The sequence below is a fragment of the Oncorhynchus kisutch genome, linkage group LG15, assembly GCF_002021735.2.
Source record: "Oncorhynchus kisutch isolate 150728-3 linkage group LG15, Okis_V2, whole genome shotgun sequence".
NCBI lineage: Eukaryota > Metazoa > Chordata > Actinopteri > Salmoniformes > Salmonidae > Oncorhynchus > Oncorhynchus kisutch.
The window spans coordinates 30,932,613-30,940,118 of NC_034188.2; positions in this window are offsets into that span (position 1 = coordinate 30,932,613).

A 7,506-nucleotide genomic window follows, 5' to 3' on the forward strand; every position below is an offset into this window, starting at 1 on the left:
ATACCACGGCTAAGGGCTGTGTCCAGGCACTCCGTTGCGGAACGGCCCTTAGCCGTGGTATATTGACCCATATACCACACCCCCTCAGGCCTTATTGCATATTTATATCATGGCATTGTTAAATACTCGCTTCTGATCGACTTGAAGGGCATTCTAGAATGTGTATTATTTCCCTATAATGTACTGTATATTTGCACGGTAGAATTCAATGGTTATAGTTCATTCTTACATGTTCTATGTTTGAGATGCTTTTGAAAGCAAAAGTCGAATTGAAAACATTATTGGTATTGTTGAATTCGATTCTCATAATGGCAAGCTAGGACGGATGGTTTGGTTATCTAAACTAGCAAGTCTGTTTGTTTGGTTACCACGGCAACCACTGCAGCTCTCTATTAAACTTTCTAGCTACTTCAGTGGATGTTGAACACATTTATAGGGACAAATGAACACATGTCTAGCGACAAATGTGTTAAATTGTAGCCATGGTATAAAAGGGATAATCAACTCGGGGCTCTATGCGTTCTCTGGAAAATAATGCAACTCCGTGGAAGGTTATTTCCACTACGCTTCCACGTTGTAGAAAGCACCTTCCACGTCGTGAATGTTTTTCTATAGAACGCATTGCCCCTCGTCGATGATCTCTTACGTAACCATTACAACATGCTGTGTGTATGCGTTGTCACAGTATTGAGTCACCTTGTCCAGCAGGAGGCGTCCTGCTTCCTGCAGGTTGGGCTCCATCTGAAGAAAGGTTGGGCTCCATCTGTAGAAACTCATAGAGTAGTAATACCACTCCAGAGCCTCTGAGAAGTTCTTAGCCTGGGACAGGAAAATGACTTATATCACAACGCAAACAGACATATCACTTTTTTCAGCAGTTCTACTGTACCCAAAGTTCTTGGAGGCTTCCAGAGGAACCTCTGACTCCAGCAGCTATGTCACTCCTGAGTGGAGACAGCAAGATGAAATGGTAATGCATTATATAGTACTGTAAATTGAGGACTTGGGAGTCCTTCAATTGATATAAAACTCCCACCCAAGCCATTCAAGAGCAGAAAGAGAGAGAAGCAGGGTAAATGTCCTACTCACCAGCTCTTATGTGATCATCCTGAGCCCTACATCTAGAGTATAATTCTGATCTCAAGCTAGAGGCCAGAAGGATTCAAACTTTCCTGTCAAATTGCAAAGTATTAATAGAAAGCCAAATAATCTAGTTTAATATTAAAGAGTATCAACAAGAGCCCTACTCTAGATAGTCCAAGGTCCTGAGGCTCCTTGTCACTGACTAAGGGAAAGGGTTCAGCAACATTACTGTACTGCACTGTAATTAAGGACTAATTAGAAACATTGGAACTGTTGCTGTTTCTAATAACCAGGAAGTACTAGTGAAAGAACTATAAATTGCAGTACTCTCTTACTTGCACTTCAGCACCAGAGGGCTATTTTATATTAATCTTCCCTATATCATAACTCTGTTTGGAAAACTGTGTAGATATTTATCACATACTGTAATGAAAATAAGTAACGTATTTCAGATGTTGAGCTTCTGTAATGCCTCCTTTGATGTGTAGTAAAATAATTGATTTACAGTCAATGCTATTTATCTCAACCAAAAGGAACTGATCTCAACCAAAAGCAACACTTTTACAGATTGTCGGACAATCCACTTCAAAGTTATAGCACGAGAGAGATAGTTATCTTGAGCCAGTACATCAGTCATTTAAAGCTATATGTGAACAGAAAATACATATTTTCTGCCTTTTAGTTCAAAATAATCCGAACATTGATGTACGTGTTGGATTGTGAATCCATCGCTAGTTAAAAATGTTTTATCAGATTGACTGTTACCATCAATCTAATGCGTTCGAACAACTGATCGGCAATTGCGATAGAGGTTTGATAACTTCCAATTTAATTAACTAAACATAGCCATTAATAATTGCATAATAACACAAGGCTACAACAGCAATACATTGAAGTTATAGGCTATTTATTTGATCAGTTTGCCAGCTCCAGGTAGGATACACAAGTGGCACAAATTGATTTGCAATGCCTCCGGTGATATTGTAATTTCAACATATTTATTGTCGCGAATGGTAGCCTACAATGGAATATAAATTAATAGGCTATTTCCACTTGCCTTGATAGTCAGCAGCAGCAAGTCACAGTGGAATACTTTTTTTTTTTTAAAGAGAAACGGCAACATTCAAGTACCCCAAAAACATGCAATTAATACATTTTCACCCGCGACATCATTTTCAAAGTAGCCCAATTTCAGGATAACCGCGAACATGGCAACCCTGCTCCTGTGAGCCTGATAATCCAATAGAGGGCGCTATGCGCAAACATATCCTGTCAGTGAATCGTCTCACATGAAATAAACCGCTGCCCTGTAAGGCATATATACGTCTGTGTTACTGTAATTACACTAAAACTCCGAATTCCTATTTCTTTACAGATGGCCAGCAAGACAGGAAGAACTTGGCTAGATTGAAAAAAAGAACCCATTTTACTGATAACTTCATAAGTCTTGCTGTCAAAGTAAGCTTGAATATGTCAAAATGTACCCTATGATGTCTACAGTAGATAAGAGAGCTGATAATCTTCTCAAATTTCTGTCATAACACTCTTCCATAATACTGAATTCACATAATATATTCCATAACATTATTTGACCAGAGTTTGAAGACATTATACAGCCAACTACTTCCAGAGGCGATGGAGGGACAGACATCAACACATCGAAAGAAGATGGTCTTTCTGGTCAAATAATGTTATGGAATATATTATGTGAATTCAGTATTATGGCAGTGTTATGACAGAAATTTGAGAAGATTACTGCTCTAATTAAGTTGGTAACCAGTTTATAATTGCAATAAGGTACCTCAGGGGTTTGTGGTATATGGCAATATGCCACGGTTAAGGGGTATCCAGGGTACATTCAAGTGTCCTTTCAACCTCTCCAAAGTGCCCGAATGTGGTAATTGCATTGTTTTTGCACACTGGATGTGCCTAAAAGTTATTGTTCACTATAAAAACAAAATTTCTACAACACCAACCTCTCTCAAACATTGTGGTTGTGTCAGGGGACATACAGGGGATATCCAAGTGTTTTTTCAACCTCTCCAAAGTGTCTGAACATTTAGCTTAGACATATCCAATGTCTTGGCCCCACATACAAATGAACTGTTTACAAAAACAATATAAAAGCAACAGATATACATAAAACAATATATATATACAGTGGGGCAAAAAAAGTATTTAGTCAGCCACCAATTGTGCAAGTTCTCCCACTTAAAAAGATGAGAGAGGTCTGTAATTTTCATCATAGGTACACTTCAACTATGACAGACAAAATGAGGGGGGAAAATCCAGAAAATCACATTGTAGGATTTTTTATGAATTTATTTGCAAATTATGGTGGAAAATAAAAAATTCTCCCCAATTTCGTGGTATCCAATTGGTAGTTACAGTCTTGTCTCATCGCTGCAACTCCCGTACGAACTCGGGAAAGGCGAAGGTCGAGAGCTGTGCGTCCTCCAAAACACAGCCCACCCGTACTGCTTCTTGACACAATGCTCACTTAACCCAGAAGCCAGCCGCACCAATGTGTCGGAGGAAACACTGTACACCTGTTGACAGCTACCTAGCTAGCTAGGCTACCCAGAGTTCGCTCTCAAATTTCGAAAAAAGTAGCTATGAACTCACATTTCCCATTTGAGACAGACAGGTCCGGGTTTCAATGTAACAAGGCATAAAAAATACAAATAATGTAACCATTATCTCGCTAGCCAGCTAGCTAATGTTAACTGCTAGCTAATGTTCCAGTCAGATGTCACAATGACAGCTGTAATCTTGGCGTCGCACGAGCTACTCTTGTGAGGTGATGAAGAACTGCACAGGGATGTGGAGAGCAGCCAAAATGAAGGTGAGCCACCTGCCAGACTGGAATCTAGATGTGTCTTTATGATGAAGCATCACATTTTCAGGCAGGCCTAATTCACTTTTTATAGAAATAGTGTTTATTTTTGTCAAAATTATTTTGTAAATGAAATTGAAGGTAAATGTTTTAGAGCTGAAAAATAAAGTAAACTGTTCTTTCCCTCTTCTAGTGAAAACTTTTGGTGCAATTCTATTTTACACCCACAAGATGGTGTCAGATACCGGAGCACTGAATAGCCTACGGCAGACATTAATGTAGCCTATATGCTCTGATCCAAAATATAGTCTATTGAGCTAGGCCAGGGATGAGCATCGTTGATGGGGGTGGGGGCCACAAAAATTAAGAAATGAGGGGTCGCAGTGGCTTGCAGGTCTGCTTACCCTCATTCATTCATATGCAACATTTTGTTGGCTAACAAAATCAATGGGGGCCACCCGGTCGGAAATGATTACTACAAGTTTAGGTAGCTGGCTAGACTAATTCACCAATTGACTGACATTGAAAACTGCTGATGCACTACCAAATTTGGAAATTGCACCTTGTGTATTCCACTATTCTAACTCTCAACAGTATGTTGAGACCCCAACTCAGTTCCAAAAAAAGTATTTTTCTCTTATAATTGTCTTTTTTTTGGGGGGGGGGGGGGGGGGGCTACAAAAAGGGGGCAGCAGCCACCAGTTGCCTATCCCTGAGCCTGGCTATCCACCATGGTCTATGTAGGTTAATAAAGATGCAATGAGGATAATAAACTATTAACAAAAAACAACAACCTTTTAATCATTTTTTATTTTTTATCAAATGGCTTTAATATAACTTTAATATAAAAGTCTTGACATAGACTACATAAAATGCAATTCCCAATTACTCCAGGTCAAGGTTACAACAGGTAAAAGTTACATATTAATCAAGGGATGATTGTTGGATGATGCTTTGTAAACATCAATCAAAACAAACTGAACATAACCCGATGGCCAGGACACAGTGCAGTGTGCAGCATATGTCAAGAGGTTTTCCACCTTCCTTTGCCATCGTATGACAAAGAGACTTTTTGAATGAGGGGTATCATTTACGTCCTATTCCCATCATGGTCATTTGGTCACCGGCGGTCAGGGCCTCACTGAAGAAAGCCTTTGTTGCTACTTGCGCTCATTTTTACTAAGCCTTTTATTGTTGGTACAGAGGAAAGACTGCAAGCTGCGTGTGTAGAGCTGGTCCTCTTATTGTGTTTCCTACCACAGATTCTAAAATAAAAGGTCTTAAAACCCCTCTCCTTTCAGCTCTCCACTTCCAGCAATTGTTTCTGCCTGAGTCTTATCTAGCTGCCCTCCCTTTCCCAAGGGTCATGTGCCCTGTTCTCTGAAGACTATCACATTAGTGAACACACTGGATAGCAGCTAGATCCTCACTCTGGGTGGGACATGGTGACTACATGACCAGTCTCACACGTTCTCATGTGGTCAGGAACAAAAGGTTTGATGAAGAAAATAACATTGTTTCATCATATTATGAAGTCGGATTACATACAAATGGAATATATCCTCCTGCCTTTTTGTCCTCTCCATTATCTGTGGTCAATGAGATGTCTCTATTTATTCTTCACTCAGCCCATAATCATGGCCTCTTTAGAGGATTATGTAGCCCATATTCATGGCCTCTTTAGAGGGTTATGTAGCCCATATTCATGGCCTCTTTAGAGGGTTATGTAGCCCATATTCATGTCCTCTTTAGAGGATTATGTAGCCCATATTCATGGCCTCTTTAGAGGGTTATGTAGCCCATATTCATGGCCTCTTTAGAGGGTTATGTAGCCCATAATCATGGCCTCTTTAGAGGATTATGTAGCCCATAATCATGGCCTCTTTAGAGGGTTATGTAGCCCATAATCATGGCCTCTTTAGAGGGTTATGTAGCCCATATTCATGGCCTCTTTAGAGGATTATGTAGCCCATAATCTTGGCCTCTTTAGAGGATTATGTAGCCCATAATCATGGCCTCTTTAGAGGATTATGTAGCCCATAATCATGGCCTCTTTAGAGGGTTATGTAGCCCATAATCATGGCCTCTTTAGAGGATTATGTAGCCCATATTCATGGCCTCTTTAGAGGATTATGTAGCCCATAATCATGGCCTCTTTAGAGGGTTATGTAGCCCATAATCATGGCCTCTTTAGAGGATTATGTAGCCCATATTCATGGCCTCTTTAGAGGATTATGTAGCCCATAATCTTGTGGTAGGCCAATCTATGAGTTATTTTTTTCAAGCTTTTTTTTTATTTTTTATTGACATGTCAAATCGGAAAAAAAGTAGACATAAAACATACCACAGGACAGGGTATTCTTGATGTATGATTGACTTATGTGCGTCAGATTAAACCTGCATTTCTGGACATATTATTTACCTTCAATAATCTGGTAAGGGTTTTGACGTTTATTATACGGTCACATTCATGATTCATTCCTTCTATCTAGAGGTTGAGTTAAGTCATCACACACACGTGCAGAGCAAATGGCATTACTCCCACTACAAGTCGAGCTTTATCAATTCTTTCCCATGTTCTCATGTACCATATCACAATTTTTTCCCACTGCAGGGGAAGGAAGAATGTTGTTCTTCACAGATCATGGTGTAAGTAGTGGGTCTCACCTATCAGTTGTCCAGGGGCCATGAGAGAACACAGCCCAGATTGGCTCTGCGGTACTGCACTGCTGCTCAACTCCTCAGAATGGTAGGTCATGCAGGTCTTGAGTTGTGATGGGCGGAAAGGTGAGGCAGGATGTTCTTATTTACAGTTCCTGCCACAGAGAGCTGCCAGAGCCATTTGTTGTAGTGATTGAGGAAAACAGTCTGCTGCACATCCACACACCATGGGGTGCTGCTTGGGAACAGAGGTCTCCTGCCACGTACAGAGTGTTGCCGGTATTTACATTTGATATAAAAAGCTGCATATCCTGTTTCCAAAGTTAAAAATAAATCCAGCAAATATTTATTGTAAACATTCTTTCAGATATGACAATGGTTGTTTACTTTTTGAAAGAAAAAAACATCTCTGACATGCTGATGGGTATCCCAGACAAGATCATCTCTACTTTTAAATACTAGGATTACTATTTTCAATTGATCAAGGTCAAGGGCAGGCACACAACCAAAGTAGCCGGTTTTACATTCACTTGTGACTTGTTTTGGGCAATAAAGGGCTGTGTAAGTTGGTGAATTGGGAAACAGTAAATTCAAGAATTGAAAATCACTGTAATGTTGATGTTGCACTAAATGCATCTGTTTTTGGTGTCTGACTGGTTCATTAAAATTCTTTCTTTTCCTGTCAGTGAATTCTTTCAAAGGTTCTTCGTCATTCAAAACCAATAAAACAATACAAATGTTTGATGTAGAATAGGTGAGGCCAACACGTCATCAATAAATATAAATCGGCTATTCACATGTCATATACAGTGAAATTATGTAGAAAGTGATTCTAGAACGTCACACTATCACTGCAGTTTGTCTTTGACGTTGCGTCCTTCCTCTGTTCTTCACTATAAAGACTCAGCGCGTGGACTGCAAGCGGT